At 43.0% G+C, this 17,608-nt stretch overlaps 1 long non-coding RNA gene across 2 annotated transcripts in view; it reads left to right on the top strand.

Annotated features, from left to right (window-relative positions):
* The window catches only part of LOC146868824 (uncharacterized), a 154,976-nt gene that overhangs the window by 56,103 nt on the left and 81,265 nt on the right, over positions 1-17,608 (top strand). For both annotated transcript variants that reach the window (XR_014965010.1, XR_014965004.1), the window contains exon 2: positions 2,038-2,398. This is a non-coding gene — a long non-coding RNA (uncharacterized LOC146868824). The remainder of the gene's footprint in view (positions 1-2,037; positions 2,399-17,608) is intronic.

The raw sequence follows: 17,608 nt of genomic DNA, 5'->3' as shown, positions 1-17,608 counted from the left end.
GGCGGGACCTGTTAATCAATTAAAAGCAAGTTCCACACAAGCCCGTTGTTCCTTAATGCCAGTGATCAAGGAGCATAGCGCTCCGAAACGCGTTTGGCAGTGTTTGAGGAGACAGGAGGAAAGGCTGACATTGCTGCTGCCGATGGTGTTTGTGCTGTAACCCCACCATGAGTGACCTCTCCACTGGGGCAACCTGTTGTGTATAATGTTTAGCGGCCAGTCCAGCCGCGGAGACGTCCCGCCGCCGAAGTGGCGGATCTGCGGTGTTTGAATTCACGAGCACCGGTTGAATGATGGGGGCCTCGCCACCGGGATATATTGGACAGCGTGACAACGTTTTCCTACCTGCTCTACCCACTGGGGGTTGATATTGAATTTTATTTTTCCACTGTGACATGATAATTTTTTTAAGGAACTAACGGCACCCACTGGGGTTGTTATGGAACATTGGACTACTTTATCCATGAGGCATTGCAACTAACGCCCACATGGGCGGGACCTGTTAATCAATTAAAAGCAAGTTCCACACAAGCCCGTTGTTCCTTAATGCCAGTGATCAAGGAGCATAGCGCTCCGAAACGCGTTTGGCAGTGTTTGAGGAGACAGGAGGAAAGGCTGACATTGCTGCTGCCGATGGTGTTTGTGCTGTAACCCCACCATGAGTGACCTCTCCACTGGGGCAACCTGTTGTGTATAATGTTTAGCGGCCAGTCCAGCCGCGGAGACGTCCCGCCGCCGAAGTGGCGGATCTGCGGTGTTTGAATTCACGAGCACCGGTTGAATGATGGGGGCCTCGCCACCGGGATATATTGGACAGCGTGACAACGTTTTCCTACCTGCTCTACCCACTGGGGGTTGATATTGAATTTTATTTTTCCACTGTGACATGATAATTTTTTTAAGGAACTAACGGCACCCACTGGGGTTGTTATGGAACATTGGACTACTTTATCCATGAGGCATTGCAACTAACGCCCACATGGGCGGGACCTGTTAATCAATTAAAAGCAAGTTCCACACAAGCCCGTTGTTCCTTAATGCCAGTGATCAAGGAGCATAGCGCTCCGAAACGCGTTTGGCAGTGTTTGAGGAGACAGGAGGAAAGGCTGACATTGCTGCTGCCGATGGTGTTTGTGCTGTAACCCCACCATGAGTGACCTCTCCACTGGGGCAACCTGTTGTGTATAATGTTTAGCGGCCAGTCCAGCTGCGGAGACGTCCCGCCGCCGAAGTGGCGGATCTGCGGTGTTTGAATTCACGAGCACCGGTTGAATGATGGGGGCCTCGCCACCGGGATATATTGGACAGCGTGACAACGTTTTCCTACCTGCTCTACCCACTGGGGGTTGATATTGAATTTTATTTTTCCACTGTGACATGATAATTTTTTTAAGGAACTAACGGCACCCACTGGGGTTGTTATGGAACATTGGACTACTTTATCCATGAGGCATTGCAACTAACGCCCACATGGGCGGGACCTGTTAATCAATTAAAAGCAAGTTCCACACAAGCCCGTTGTTCCTTAATGCCAGTGATCAAGGAGCATAGCGCTCCGAAACGCGTTTGGCAGTGTTTGAGGAGACAGGAGGAAAGGCTGACATTGCTGCTGCCGATGGTGTTTGTGCTGTAACCCCACCATGAGTGACCTCTCCACTGGGGCAACCTGTTGTGTATAATATATATATATATAGTATTATATGAATGATCGAATCCCACGTCTGGTTAACTTTTCCACATGTAAAAAAGAACGTTATTGATGTAATTGCTACACTTTCCCAATTGCTTTATTAACATTCTTGCTTTGTGAAATATCCTTGAAAATGCACGATTTGCCCGCTATTTTTTCAAAATTTTCTCGAACCCCCCTTCATATGTTATGCTCAGCCGCCACTGTGTGCCGCCCGCTACTTTTACGCCCCACTACTTACAGATGTAACCAGCCGCCACTGTTTGATATGATGTTGTGTGGATCTCCATCGGAGTTCCATACCATATTAATAATAAATAGAAATGTGTGCATATATCTTCTTTCAGCATCCTCCGGAGCAAGTGAGGGGGACACTGGCCAGACCTCGGGGACACGCAGGAGAGATATTGGAAGTTGGAAAATGGAGCCACGACACTGAGGGACCCAGTGGCAATGAGTGTAATGGGGCTGACCAGAAGGCGACAAGAACATCAGAATCCGAGGCCTCTGATTCGGGGCCAGCTTCTCATGGTGGCAGTCTAACCAACACAGGGAATAACATCTGTCCCTACGGCTGCCGCCACCACTACCACAAGCAGCGCCCTCACTCCTGTCCTCCCGGTACAATGCCAGTACCTAATAAGTAAATGGGTTGGGGTCTACTTCACCGTGGCCACCTCTCTGTCTGCCCCCATCCCACCAGCACTGGTAATTCAGCCTTTAATGTATGTTATCTACTTGGAGATATCATTACTTAGATTCAATGTTATAATGTTTGCCATATGTGATTGTGTATTCCAATATGTTGCTCACTTCCATTTCCAGGTATTGTGATTTCCTACGTGTTACATTGTGGTAGATGTAGCTCACTCCCCTTCCTGCGTGCTAAAATGAAGTGGTGGTGATGTTGTGAAGCCCTAGGGTTTGTGGCATTCAGAGTGGTAGTGTATGTGACTATATTCTATATTTAACTTCAAATTATTAAATTTAGGAATTCCTTGAGATGCTGGGGTTCACATATAGTCCATGCCTTGAGCTATGTTTGCATAAACCTAGATTAAGCACATGAGTGCAAAGTGTGGAATGTGGTTGTGTGTCCAGCCCTTCTTGCTATTATGTGCCAGATTTAAAGACATTGATTGGTTAATTCCGTCCATCATTTGCTGAAGCAGCACTTTTCGGCCTAAGTGGAATGGGTATGCCCAGATGTGGGTCTGTTGCTCGCTGTGCCGCTGGATTCAAGCTAGCCTAGCTGATGAGGGGTGATACCCCGAAACCAATCCCAGGATGCTTGTTTCCGGTCCAGGAATGACCCGGCTTGGCAGTTCAGGCTGGACTGTTCCAATGAGGAGCAGAGTCAAGACTAATTTGCATATGGTTGGGTCCAAATTGGGCGGCATAGCGAACAAAAGAATGATGGATTTAACCCAGATCTCTTGACTGGGGTTGAATGTTTGATTCCATTCATCATTTGTTGCCGCAGCAGATTTAAAGACAAAACATATCAGTGACTGGATAGCAGAAATATGTACTTGTGGTACATGGTTGCATCATATGATTGTCAAATGTGTGGTAAGTGGGATAAAGGTTTAGCCTCAGAATAGTTGTGTGATGTTAAACACTCTTATTTGAAACTGTTATTAGTATTAATTTATTTTGTAGAACATTTAAAACAGCGTAGTTATAGATTGTCAATATTATATAAATGTATGACCATGTCGATGTGTTAGTAGAGTGCAATCACATACTAGAAAAATCAAGTAATGACAACTATCAAGGAAGTGCTTGGATGGAAAACTGATCATGCCAATCTCTTAATATCACTAAACTAGATTACACTCATCATCAGTCTCAGATCAAACTGTGTATTGATATTACCTAATGACTTGATTACACTAGTTATCAGTCTACGGCTGAACAGAGGATTCATTTTACCCAGCAACTAGATTACACTTGTTATCAGGCACAGAAGTCAAGGTCCAGAGCAGAGCTCCAAGAGCTGCAGGTTATTTTTGAGGCTACCATTAATACAAGTGGTTGCTCACATTACACATCCATTGCTCAATTTGAGCTGGTGGCTGCGTTGGGGCTCAGCGGCACTCGTGTTTGGGGTCCGGCTCTCACTTTTCTCCATCAGATTTTCACCCAAAGCAAGAGAGAGAAACACAAAAGGAGGGAAGGAGGAGAAAGGGAAAGACTTGAAAATAGTGGCAAAGGGAGAAGGAAGGGTTGAAAAGGAACTTACAAGAGTGAAATAAAGTGGAAGGGAGGGCACTGTGGGATAATAGTTATCTATGGGAGACCTCATGTTACCAATTCATGTACCCATACATCCATGCCTACATACAGCACAGAAGAGTGGTCTTTAGGGCAGCCACTTTAAACCACTGGGTCATGGAGGAGTTATTAAAGTGAGTGCACATACTACAGGGTGATCCCTTTAAGGACCAATCGAGCAATATTTTCAAACCACCGATGAGTGTCTCTTTTTTACATTGGGTGGTATTTATTTACTTTTTTTATATGCTCTAAATTACAATTTCTGTTACACATATTAAACACCATTAAGCACCTGCTCAAATGTTCATGTGTGTGAACAAATATACAAATAGTGCTTCAATATAACCCTTCCGCCGTGGATGGGGGATGAGTGACAGGGTAAGCTCCAGGAAGGGGAAGAGGCACTCTGCAGGAACTCAAGGAGGCAAGCTTAATCCTTTACTGGGTTCAGCATGCATAGCTTGGAAAAGGCAAGTGAGCTGATGGAGAATAAAGGCTGCAGAATTAGGAAGGAGTAGCAGGAAACAAACCAAGAGAGCTGTGGGTAGGCTGGCTGAATTCTATCAGTAGGGAAGGACCGGGGAGTGCAACGTCCTTGAGCCAGGTTGGAAGGCCTGGGGAAGCAAGACAGCCTGGAGCAGAGAATGGGGCTAAAGTCTGGGCTGGGCTTGTTTGAGTTAGACTAGTGTACACGTTATGGTAAGGGTTAGGAATAAGGATGAGATTGAGGTTTTGTTAAGGTTCGGTTGTGGTTGCATTTGGTTGCATTTAGGATGAGGTTAAAGTGGAAGTTAAGCTTTGGGTTATGACTGATGTCGGTTTCTGGCTTTTGTTAGGTTTAGGAATAGTCTACACTTGTTTTCTGTCAAGTAGTGAGTTGGAAGCTCGAAAGCCTCATCAGCCTCTCTTTAGTACAGTGTTGTGTTATGCGCACCAATAAGTCTATTGAGTGTATCCACCAAATGAGCACACCTTGTGAGTCCCCAGCCACCCTTACAAATGCACTCAGACTAGTGAACTTGTGAAATTACTGAGTGCATTAATGTATGTGCCTTACAGAGTTGTGTTCAACAACAGATCACAGCTTCCAAACCCAGCATGGACAACTGAGCCTCTCAGCCTTCCATGGTTGAAAATAGGATTAGCACTTCAGTTCCAGTTCCATGATAACAGTTCTGTGTCAAATGTGATAACAGGTAGGCTCTCCATAAAAGTGTTGTGCACTGTTTAGATGCAGCTATTATAACAAATGCGTGACAATACTGTGAATTCACATTTGCTGTTATTAGTGCACATCTGTGCACTGGCACCTGCTGGGTGCAAGTCCATGACTTTAAAGCTGTCATTCATAGCGCACAGCAACCTTTCGCTCTAAGCTCTCCCTCCAAATAGATTCCATCCAAATGAGTGAACTTGTACATGTCTACAAGCATGTTTCATTACAGGCAGCAACTGCCTCTCGAGAGAGGATTTAGCTTGCTGTGTGCACAAATCTGTTTTCCCAGCATTATCCCCATCTTTTAAGTTTAAAGAGTAAGTTTATTCAAGATATATTAAGACACAAGGATATAATGCAATATAATAGAAAACAATTATACACCATACATTATGTATCTAGACAATTTTTCTGTAGAAAGAGGGAGTTGAACATGGTCTGGAATGAGAGAAATCTGACTTAAATATGAAGAAATATAATACAATGTATATCTAAATCATATTAATAATAATAACAATAATCATAATAATAATAATCATAATAATATACATGTTAAGATATTTCTAGTAGTAACAAATGGAAAAGTCAAGAAGGTTAAAGAACTTCGTGTTGATCCGGCATTCGCACAAAGGAGCATTTTGAACTATCATCTAAAAACTTTGTAATAGGAGACCATAAAATTAAACGCTTCACAGACAGAGATATCGGGTTTACATATCTTGTATCTAATCTGTGATAATGACAAACTACATACTGTCAAGCTTGGAAACATAATTTAGATAAGTCCTTCCAATTTTTGCTGAGCTGCTGAAAGGCAACTGCTAACAGTAAATCTAGAATATGTTCGATAAGTGAGTGCGCGCTCCAATCACCAGACAAACTCCCCTAAAAGATGTTAACAAATGAAAAAGGAACTGTAGTGTGGAAAAATAAGTTAATCTGGAACCAGATTTGTTTCTAAACGTCATGCACAGAGGGACAAGTGAAAAGTTAGTGTTTTAAATCAGCCTGTGCTAAAGAGCATGTCTAGCGAGAAGCAGGCATATCAGAATGCATTTTGTATAAGACCACAGGGGTTAGTAAGAGTCTATTATATATCAAGAAAAGAGTCGGTGTAGTGTTTGCCGCTCTAGAGGTCTTCCTAGTTTTGGCCCAAACTTTATTCCAAAGAATTGACCATTCGACTCCCAAATCATATTCCCAAGATAATTCCACATTTGTTTTGTCCCAATCAGTAGTAGAGGAAAGTAAATAGGAATAAATAGTAGACGCTTTGGAACATGTACACAGGAGGTTGTGCCAGGGACTAGTGGAGAAATTGAGAATATGCATTGCAAAGTGCTTTGTGTAATTATTACATTTATTTTGAAAAGAAAGAGGAAAGTTAAAGAGGTGACGAGCTTGTGAAAAGGCTAGAAATATTTTATGGTCAAAAAGTTGGTGTAACCAAATTAGGTCTTTATTCCTCCAGGATTTCCAATAAATGGGTGGGCTACTAACTAGTATGGACTTTTTATGCCAAATTGTAGAATTAAGAAAGGTATCTAAATCTGTGGGTGTATAATGAAGAATAGAGTCCAATATTTTGCATGAGTGTTTAAAAACAGGAGTATAGAGAGATTGTGGTTTGCAAGTGAAAGTAAAGTATTCTTGAAAAGAGAAAGGGGAAAGAAAACACTTTTTAATGTCAACCCATAATGGGCAATCTATTTGAGAGTCGCAGAGCTATTGAAAAGTTTAATGCAATAAAAACACCTTGTGATATTCATAAAAATCTGGGAAACTTACCCCACCTTCTGATTTTGGACATGTTAGTTTAAGCAACAACATTCAAGGATTTTTATTATTCCACAGAAAGAAGGTAAGTATAGAGTTCATCTTCTGAAAAGATTTAAGGGGTAAAGACAATGAAATATTAGAGATAGTAAACAGTATAATAGAAGTTAACATCATTTTAATGGTGTCAAGTCTGCCCCACCAGGAAATATATAGAGGGTGCAATTTGTTAGTCAAGGGTGTTAACTTATGGATGCATTTTTTCAGGTTTAAAGAAATTGAAGTTGGAATAGATTGGGAAAACCATAAACTGAGATATTTAATATGTTGAGTACTCCACATAAAGTTGGATATTGAGAAATGATTTTTGAAAGTAAATTTAGTCAAAGGCAATATTGTTCAATTTATACTCAGATAACAGTCTATATAAGGCACCTTATTGTAAAAAAGTTGAAAGTGAAGATTGAGGCTGGGAGATAAACAATACTACATCATCAGCTTAGGCTGCTAATTTAATCTGTTGATTATTGAATGTAAATCCATGGATGACTTGATTCTGTCATAGTTTAGATAAAAAAGGTTTGAATGCTAAATTAAATGGAAAAGTGGAAAGAGGGCATCCTTGACGAACACCTCACTTAAAGTAAAATAAGAAGAGGTGAGGCCATTTGCATTGGGGCTGTGTAGAAAAGGGAGATAAGGGATATATTTGTTGGTCCAAAACCCAACCCATTTAAGTGTGTGAAAAATGAAAGGCCAATACACCGGTCAAATGCTTTTTCCACATCTAAGGCATTTGCTGTAATAGATTCAGACTTATGGTAAGATTTGGATAAGATGTCAACAAATAAATGTGTATTATCAGAAACATAGCGTCCTTTATCAAAACCGGATTGTTCTTTACCAAGCAATCCAGGAAAGTAAGATTCTAGTTGCAAAGATAACGCTTTAGAAAACATTTTATAATCAACACTGACTAGCGAAATTAGCCTGTAAATTGTGCAGAAATGCGTGTCCTTTCCCACTTTTGGAATCAGGCACATTAAAGCGTCTAAAGATGAGCCAGAAGATTTACATGAGTGAGAAAAGGAGGTTATGAGAGTCTGTAATTTTGGGAGAATTAACTGAGCAAAGTGTGCATACATTTCAACAATAAAACCATCTGAACCTGGGGCTTTATCCTTTTTTAGTGTATTCAATATTTCAATGCAGTATGTAATTCAGTTTGTGACATATTAACTTGCAACAATGCAAAGTCAATTTTGAGTATCGTATGAGTTTTGAATGGTAGAAAGATATTGAGAAATGTCAGAGTCGGAAGGTGATCCACAGGTGTATATAAAGACTTATAAAACTGTACAAATTTCTCTAAAATATCCGAGTCTTTAGCGTTTGGTATTTGATGTGTATCTATATTTGGCTCAATGTTAAGTTTATTATTCTTGACTTTAAGGTAATCCGCTAATAGTTTACCCGACTTATTCTGACCACCATAAAATTTTGCACTTGACTTAATAAATACAGTGAAGAATTATCTGTAGACTCCTTAATAAATTGAAGTTTAGTATGGATGAGTTCTGATTAAGCATTCTTTCAATTAAGAAGTGTAAAAGGAATGTTTCAGTCTCTTTATATTTGCTAAAAGTTCAGCGGCATAAGTAAACAAGTTTTTCCATTTGTTAGAAATGTATGCAATAATAAAATCACGAGCTGCTGCTTTGGAGACATCCCGAATGATGTGGAAAACAAAGTATCTGCTTGGTTAAATTGAAAATATTCTTGAAAAAACAGAGCAAAATATGAGGTGAAGGTGGGGTCCACAAGCAGTGAATTGTTTAAACGCCATCTACTAGGTGAATTGAGCTTAGTAATAACATCTAACTGGAGTGAAATAGGAGCATGGTCAGATATTAGGATGGAACCGATTTCAGAAAAGAATAAAGATTGCGAACGGTTGTGTGATATAAAAAAGTAATCTATTCATGATTGGGTGTGATGTGCAGAGGAAAAGTAAGTGTACTCCCTCAAAGTGGGATTTCAAAGCCTCCAGGCATCTATTAAGTGTTTCTGCTTAATAGTCTGAACAAAATGTTTGGGAGCTTTATTGGAGTTACGGTCAATAAAGGGATCTTCAATCTGATAACAAACACCTGTAAGGATAAAATTGTCATCTGGATATTTTGCAAACTGTTGGGTCAGGTAAGACCAAATATTGGCAGTCACTAGTGGTGGGAGCATAAACTAGGCCGGGCGGTGACCTTCGCTCCGTTCGCAGAGATTGCGGAGTTTTCTGCACTCCGCGGAGCTCGCGGAGTGCAGAAAACTCCACTTCACGTTGTGCAGTGGAGATTTTTCCCTGCTTGCGATCATGAATGATAAGTTCGCAAGCGGTAAGTTTGCGCGCGTGAGAGGTAAATTGGCGAGCTGCCGCTCGGGTCGAATTTCAACCCGAGCGGCAGGAATACCAGCACAAACTGCAGTTCGCACGGCACTCCGCCACTTGCGGAACTTCATGGAGTTTTTTTGTAACTTCACGGAGGTCCACGTAGTAAAACTCCATGAACTACGCCCAGGCCTAGAATAAACACTGAACAAAGAGACTGGAACCTTTCCAAGTAACAATTTGGTAAATAGCCATCTAACTACATCATCAGATTCTTGGGAAATCAGCTGAGTACATAGCATTTTATGACATAGAGTTATAACCCCATTCCTTTTACCATCCCCTGGCGAAAAGAATACTTCACCAATCCAACTTCGTTTCAGTTTTAATGACTCATTATCTGTAAGGTGTAACTCTTGAATTAAAGCTATACTGGCTCAAAGCTGGGATAAATATGATAAAACGCGTTGTCTCTTAATAGGGGAATTTAAACCTCTGACATTCCAAGTCACAATTTTCAGAGACATAAAAAGTTTTTGAGAGGGAATAAACCAAAAAAGCCAGACAAACCATATAAGAAGCTAGATATAAATCATGTAACAACTAGCATTTACAAAATAACTTTAAATAAGAAAGACAGAGAATAGAAAAGAGTAGAGAGTTAAGAAAATGCAGCGAGAAAATAAGTGCAAAAGATGATAGGGAAGTAGAAATGATCTAGAAAGGAAGAAGAAGAAGGACAGTAATAACACCACGAGAAAAGAGTAAGACATACCTTTAAAGATAAGGATTTCAAAAAGAACGGTGGGAGTGAGACCACATGGACTAGCTGGCACGCCGAGATTCCACAGGAACGGCAAGGGAAGAACACAACACACAAAACGAGGAAAATAACAAAAGAGGGTAGAGTACCTATAAGAGAATAAAGGATTATTAGTATGTAATATTATCAATAGCAACTCCCAAAAAAGAGAAAACAACAATACTAATTATCAACATGGAGATGTGTAATTATCATGTGAAAGAATTTTAGACTGCATAGAGAGCATATAAATTGGAACAAGTTAAGATGTAGACGCTCCAGATGTATCCATATTTTCTATCTTGCAAGCATTGAAGAAATTTCCTCATACGTAGTAGTCTTGTTTTTATAATGACTTTGAACAAGCAGGGAAAAAGACCAAAACGAGGTCCAAGAGAGCGAAGATTCAGCCTCATATTAAGAAACTCTATGTCTGTCAGCAGTATTCTTTGCAACCTCACTATGAAATTTGTTTTATTGATTTGACTGCTGACAGAACCTTAAGAAGATCAGTATATTTCTAAAAAGTACATGATAAGTCCTCTAGAGGTGGAAACAACCCTAGATTGATGACCTGATCTGTGGGTGCACTGTATATTGAGAAGAGTTCCTTCTGGCATGTTCAGAAGTTTAAGAAGAAAGGATTTAAAGGAAGTAATGTACACAGGACCTTCTGAACCTTCAGGCAGCCCATATAAATAGAAATTGTTCCTCCTATTTTTGTTTTTGAGGTCCTCACCCTGTTTCTGAAGAGATGAAACTTATGCTTAAAGGGCAATCACTTTAATATTAGTTGATCCAAAAGATGCAATATTTTGTTCCGCAGTATTAATTCTTTCCTTCATCTGAGGCCACCTGTCAGTATAATGTTCCAATTAAGCATTAGTCTCCTCCCTATATGGCCACAAGGCATGTATCTCCTCCAACAGAAAAAAAGACTTGCCTGCCAACTCCAGGGGCAGCACATATAATGAAAGCGAGCAGAGCGCTGTGTAAAAAAAAAAAGGAAAAACGAACTGGAGGACAAGAGCATTTCTTCAAAGGTGCTGGTTACAGTTGCCACTGGGTAGACACAATTTGGGTGTCTCTGTAAGGAGAGCTGCGTCCTCAAATGAAATGCAGTGCCACGGCAAACTGGACAGCCGTGGTCCAAACAAAGGTGGTCTCTGTCATCTTCAGTTCTTCCTTGCTCCGACACACTGGGCCTTCAGTAGAAATAACACTGCTGGCATCCCGCGCCGTCCCGAGAACTACTCGGGCGCCGCCATCTTCGGTGGATGTCAAGCCTCGCCCACAGCATTATCCCCATCTTACCCTCTCCTCAGTTTTCCACTTGTTATGTTATGTTATGTTATATTGATTTGTATAGAGCACTAATCATTCAAGTGGGTATCCAGGCACTCATTGCACATTTCTGGCACCCATGCCTAGACTCTCTCAGTGCTCAACCCGGGGCTTGTGCAGACCATACAGACAGGCAGTGCTTCACCTTTGCCCTGGTACTGGCTTAAGCAGAGCTTCTTTTTGTTTGGATAAATGGCACTGCAGCCATCCAATGACAAAGCAGCTCAGCTCATAAAGAGCATCAGCCACTGGATAGATATCAATTATTCTGCTGTGTTTGCTCCATCTGGTTGCACAAGTTTCTGCATGGACCTGGGATTTCATCCTCTCGCCTCCCATCAAAGGAACACTAAGTAAACAAAGCCAGGCTGCATCATTTAATTCAGTATTATTTGGCATCCTTTGACCTTGAACACGATGGAAATGTGTAATAAACTGTACTGGATAGGGGTCCCCAATATATGTCTTGCCCGGGCTCCCAAAAGCCTTAAAATGGCAATGGCTGGAGGAGGAGGTACAAAACTTGTTTTGTGTTGGAAAGTTGCCTTAAAGAAACGAGTTACTCTGCATCATGGAGGTGATCCATAGGTGATATCTGGGTGTCCTCATGCAACCACCCATAGTTTTTGATGCAAAACCGGAGGACATGCACCAAAAAATAACACCACTTAAAAGCAGGAAATAAAAACAAGAAGAAAAGCTTTTATTTCTTCTAACTTTTCCTACTTTGCATGTGTAGTGATCTCTACAGCACAGATCAATTGTGGGAAAACATTTCAAGTTAGACTAGGCGGGGTATTTTGTACTGGGAGCATACCCTTCAGTACAAAACCCATGCTAGGCTTATGTGGACACCTTTGCACTATGGCGCAAAGGTGTGTGTGTGTGGTGCTCGGTGGCCTAATTGCTTATCAGTGCTAGAGAGCGAACAGGAAAGTGCCATATCTTGGAAGATATGGTGCTTTCCTGTTCTCTCCCCGTCACGCAGTGCAACAACTTTGGGTGCTGTGCTGCGAAACAGTTTTGAAAATCTGGGCCGGAGTGCCTAGACAGAATACATGGTGAGCACATATTCAATCAGTCAGTCTGCTTTTGTAACTATATCATACAAAAGCTCTGCTGCACACAGCACACAATTCAGCATGAAGGTTGTCGCATCCATAGGATAACAAAGGTATACAGGAGAGCCAGCGTTTAATTGTGCCGGTGTGTGCTGGGGCTCTGCACCGACACTTATTTCTTAACACTGGACATTTTTATATTTCACCACATGGGGGCAATGTGTGTCCATTTTTAAACAAAGCACATCAGAAGCATTTTAACAGTTCAATATACATTAAATAAATAATACCAGTGCTCCCAGGCCATTGCTGGCAAGACAGTGGGTGGAGACACTGCTTTGACCACTAGAGAAACATCTCGGGCCCAGGCACTTATTGTCTTACAAAAGAAGCACTGGAGGAACCAGTATTAAGTGAGAAATCTGAAGTTGTGGAGCAGGTAGCAGTGTGTGTAGTAAAGTAATAAACCCAAGGATCTCAATAAGACCCATGCATACCTTCCAAAGGCCCACACTTCAGCTGGTGATGGGTGACCCGGGTTCAGTGGGACTTCTGAGTGTGGCTATGGTTTGGGAAGTTAGGAGCCCTTTCCTGCAGGAGGCAACCAGATGCTATTATTAGAAGCTGCAACATTTGTCGTAACTCCACCCTATACAGCGCAGATTGTGGTAAGATGTAAGTTCAGGTATTTCTGAACGTCATAGAATGCTTTGCGTTTGAAGGTTTGAGCCACTATTTGCCAATAACACCTTTCTGATGTAAAACAGAGAACTGGGAGGCATCTTTACATCAGCTTACATGAGTCTTGACTCTATGTCATCTTTGTGATGTGCAGACATCAGCGCAGGCTCCATATCTTGTAGGGCACCTCAGAATAAACCAGCTATATGCAGTAGGACAACACAACAGCTTCCTACGTCCAAAGTCGCATAGGGAGGAAATTCAGCATAGGCACCTTTGTTGTTTAGGGGTGGGCGGCAAACTCCACTCTGCTAGCGGAGTTTGCGGAGTTTTGCAACTCAAAGAAACTCTGCGTCCGCCAAGTCACAGATAATGGTGCCGACACCGACCGACGAACGATATCTTCAGCTTGCATCAATTTTCTCTTTCCATGCTGTCTCTGCTCTCAAACCACTAGCTCTCTATGGTCTTATGTTTTCATTTTTCTGTCACGCCCGTATAAGACCAGACTAGAACACTCCTGGGGGAAGAGAGGGAGGGAGAGCAAGGGTGCAGGTGGGGAGGAGCGTAACCTTAACCTGCTACTTCTGCCTCTTTCGGTGCATTGTGGGAACGCAGCAGCTCGAGCCTGGCTGCTCCCCCATCTCCAGCAGGTTCAAGATGGTGGCTGCAGAGGCAGTGGTGGAATCACAGGCACCTGTGGAGGCAGAGTCCGACACTTGCCCGTTCCCCGTGCTCCTTGCCAGATTTCACGGTGGTCTGTTCATTCCTGGAGCAGTACAGGGCACTGCTGGAGCTTCCCAAATTTACCTTCCTGCAGTTGGAGCGAGTGTTGTGAGATACCAGCCCAGCATTTAGGTATTTGAAGTGTTACGGATAACCCTGTTAAAGCAGACGATGCATCTTTTAAACGCTAATCACAATTGGCCAGTTACTTTATGCACTGTCCGCAGCTGCAGAAGCTGGATCCACTGAGCTATCTTAGCAGCTGCAGAGCTTCCGCATTCACAGTGCAGAGTTGGGCCTCGAATAAGGAGACACTTCCGTTGAGGGTTAGCGCACTAGTTCCTCGCGCCCCGCCACTACATAACCGCATGGTCACACGCACGCACAGTGGACCCACTATTCCCAAGGTATATCCTACTCAGCTGCTGAACTGTGCAAAAATCAGGCGAATTGGTCTATTGAACCCAGCCTAATATCTTATCTATCTACTCTAGGTATCCTTAACCCCAGGCATGGGTCGCCTGAACCCTCTACGCTACCGCTCAGAGAGTGCCCCCCGGCCAACTCAGATGCAACCCCGGACCCTTCCCCTCCGTCCTCTAACAAGACATATATGGTGTTTAACTATCTGAACACTCGCTCGTTGACCAAGCACCAATTAGAATCTTTCACCTACTTGACTCCAATAAACCCGACATACTCCTTCTCTCAGAGACTTGGCTCACCTCCGACTCTACCCGACATTTTGGCAGCAATCCCTACGGGGTATTATATACTCCAGACCAACAGACCCCTGGGGAAACCCGGTGGTGGAGTTGCCGCCATAATCCATCTTAAACTTCGTTTTACTGCTCTAACAGTTACTGGCATACCGTCTGTTGACAGTCTTATTTTAAAATGTGACTCTCCTCATGTCTCTTTCATCTGTGCTCTCTTCTATAGACCCCCCCCCAACACATGCCCTCCTTTCCCCAGTTGGCAGGCGAGCTGATCTCTCAATTAGTCATCAACAACGCTAAGATTATCATTATAGGTGACTTTAATTATTGGCCCTCTGACATCAAGGAAAGCACCAGCTCCTTAGAATTTACAGACCTCCTTTCCGGGCTTAACTGCATTCAGCATGTCCATGCAGCGACGCATGTTAAGGGCCATATCCTGGATCAGGTATGGACTGCCAACCTGACTATTACACCTCTCTCTATCTCCCCATGCCCTTGGTCGGATCATCATATTATCCACTTTTCTCTGGATTGCTCCCCCATTGTTAAAACCCCGACCCTGGGCAAGCACTGGGCGAGAAATTGGAATCGGGCCAACAAGGACGATTTCTGCTCCCTTTTAAAAACTTCCATCCCCGTTGAGGTGGACTGCCTTAATAATCATGCTGCCGCCATCAAGTGCTGGTTGGATTCAGCCAGCAATGCTGTTGCTCCCTTTAAATTATCCAAAACTAAACGTCCCCACGATGCCCAACGCTGGTTCTCTAACGACCTGAAAACTAAAAAAACATACGCTCAGACAGGCGGAACGCAGCTGGAGACGTAGCTACTCCTCGGAAAGAAAAGCTACTTATATTAGTCTTTTAAATGACTATAAAAAATCCATTATTCAGGCCAAATCTACGTACTTCTCCCTGAAAATTATCAACTCAGCAACCAAAACTAAGGATATATTTGCTATTGTGGAGGAACTATCTTTGTCTGATAGAGTTACTATTAAACCACTTCCTTCCCAACTGTTATGTGATGCTCTTAATGACTACTTCCTGGAGAAGATCGTCACTATCAAAAGTAGCATCCCCCCGCCATTTCTTTTTACAGAACCCCCGACCTCGGTCAAGAACTCGCAGGTACTAGACCAGATACCCCTGATCTCTAAGGAGGAATTTCTTGCACTAGTAAAGAAAGTCGGATCTGGCTCCCCTTCAGACCCCTGTCCTCCTCACTTCCTTCAAGAAGCATTCACCACTTGCCCTGACCCTCCTTTAGCACTTCTCAATAATTCTTTGAAATTAGGCTTAGTTCCCGACTCCTTTAAAGCCGCCGAGGTTGTCCCTATCCTTAAGAAACCCAATGCCGATCCCTAAATTCTCTCCAACTTTCGTCCGATCTCCCTACTTCCCTACCTCAGTAAGATCTTAGAAGCTCACGTCACCAAATGTCTCAGTTCTTTTATTGAGCTCTCACTATTTCTCGATCCCCAACAGGCTGGCTTTAGACCAGCCCATTCCACAGAGCTGGTCATCCTTGCAGTCATGGACAAACTCAGAAAGGGGGCTGATAACAACATCCCTCAGACTCTTATTCTCCTGGATCTCTCTGCCGCTTTCGACACGGTCGACCATAATCTCCTGATCAACCGTGTCGAGAGCGCTGGCATCCAGGGAACCGCCCTGAAATGGATTTCCTCTTTTCTCACAAATCGGTCCCAAGCAGTCCGCCTGGCTACCTTTTCAGCAAAGAGGGCAAGCCTGACCTGTGGAGTCCCTCAGGGATCCTCCCTTTCCCCCCTTCTTTTCAACTTATACATGCTTCCCCTAATACGCTCCCTGCGTAATTGCGAGGTGGCTACTTTTAACTACGCTGACGGCCTCCAACTAGTGTTTAGAATTGATCCATCCATTACGTCGCCCTCCAATATCCAGTCCACTTTAGGTCTCATCAGTAATTGGATGAACACCAGTCAATTGAAACTCAACCCTGATAAAACTGAGCTTGTTTTGACTGGCGGGACCTCTAACCCTTGGAACACCAATTATTGTCCTCCTATCTTAGGCAATTCTCCCCAACCGGCCGACTCTGTGAAAAGCCTTGGGGTCATCATAAGTAAAGACCTGTCAATGAAAGCACCATCGGCGCCGTTGCTTCATCCTGCTTTTTCCACCTTCGCAGAATTCGAAAAATGTCCAGATTTCTGACCACTGAAGCTCTTACCATAGTCCTCCTGGCCCTAATCATTTCCCGTATAGATTATGCCAACTCACTGTATGTTGGCATTCCGGTCTATCAGCTTCACCGCTTACAACTAGTTCAGAACCAAGCAGCCAGACTCATTTTCCACCAACCAAGATCTCAACATGTCCGCCCCCTGATGAAGAGCCTTCACTGGCTCCCAGTTGCAAACCGCTGCATATTTAATCTGGGCTGCACTATTTTTAAAGCCCTAGCCGGCCTAGGCCCAGCCTTTATCTCTTCCTTGATATTTCGCTACACCTCTTCACGCGCTCTTCGCTCCTCTCACTCAAATTTTCTTGTTGTCCCTCCTTTCAAGCGGAAAAAACACGGCGGCCTTAGTTTCTCTCTCCTGGCTCCCCAACTCTGGAATTCCCTCCCTACCGAGCTCAGATTAGCAACCTCCTACTCTCGATTTAGGACCCTTCTTAAAACCTTTTTATTTTCTCAGGCATATGCATAAGCCATGACTACTACATTTTTGCTGCATCTCTCCCACTAGTGCCATGAAACCGTTTGGTGTAAGAGCGCTCTATAAATATTTTTAACATAACATAACAATGTTCTAACAAAGATTAACTAACCCCTGCCCCTACACATTTCCCACTCCACTATTAACATCTTAATCTTTAACTTCAACTTGACCACCTTTGTTCTATGTCTTGCTCGAGCCCCTTTGGCTTTTATCCAGCCCC

The sequence above is a fragment of the Triturus cristatus genome, chromosome 1_2 (genome assembly GCF_964204655.1).
Source record: "Triturus cristatus chromosome 1_2, aTriCri1.1, whole genome shotgun sequence".
In the NCBI taxonomy this organism is placed as follows: Eukaryota; Metazoa; Chordata; class Amphibia; order Caudata; family Salamandridae; genus Triturus; species Triturus cristatus.
The sequence above is the reverse complement of the archived record's forward strand: the minus strand, read 5'-3'. Positions and strand labels throughout refer to the sequence as shown.